This window comes from Podarcis vaucheri, assembly GCF_965113315.1.
Source record: "Podarcis vaucheri genome assembly, chromosome: 6".
Classification (NCBI taxonomy): Eukaryota; Metazoa; Chordata; class Lepidosauria; order Squamata; family Lacertidae; genus Podarcis; species Podarcis vaucheri.
Genome location: NC_138764.1, coordinates 54,052,077 through 54,052,741, shown reverse-complemented (window position 1 = coordinate 54,052,741; position 665 = coordinate 54,052,077).

The window sequence follows — 665 nt, the reverse complement described above, 5'->3', positions numbered from 1 at the left end:
CCAAGTCTGTCCAGGGAATAAGGTGCACCCAGCCCAGGAAACTGCATTGCCCTTTGCATTAAGTTAAAGACAACTACAGGAAAACAAGAGTGCTGGTGGTGGCAAGGAATAAAGAACGAGATAGAAGAGCAAGTGGAAACCAAATAGTGGCAAGAACGTCTAATTCAGCCCTGGATGGTATCATTTAAGTTACACCAGTTTGAAGCACCTGGCACCAAGCAGCCTAACATTTGGTACCAACATCCACAGGGTGTGACAGCTTTACATTCTGATGTCGTCGTGCATTATCAGTGGATAGTTTGGGGAACAGCAGAAACAAGAAAAACTGATGGCAACTGATCGCATGTTACCTAGGCATCTGTTGGTCTGAAAAATGTTAGCTGCTTTGCAACAGAACCCTCTCCTCTCCAACTTACCACCACCACCAGAATAACCCCCAAACCCTCCAGAAGCTACAAGAAAATAGTAATTTCCATGATAGATCAGACAAAGCATCAAGCATGCTGTCACTAACAACCAGAAAGATTCTGGCTGAAATAAACTGGAAGAGAAGAACAGTTGATGAACTTTTAGCTATCCTTTCCCGCATAGTTTGCAAAGAGCAAGGTCAGGGGTTATGATCCTTGGACTTGTTTGCAAAGTTTGACGAGAAGAAGTCACTGCAA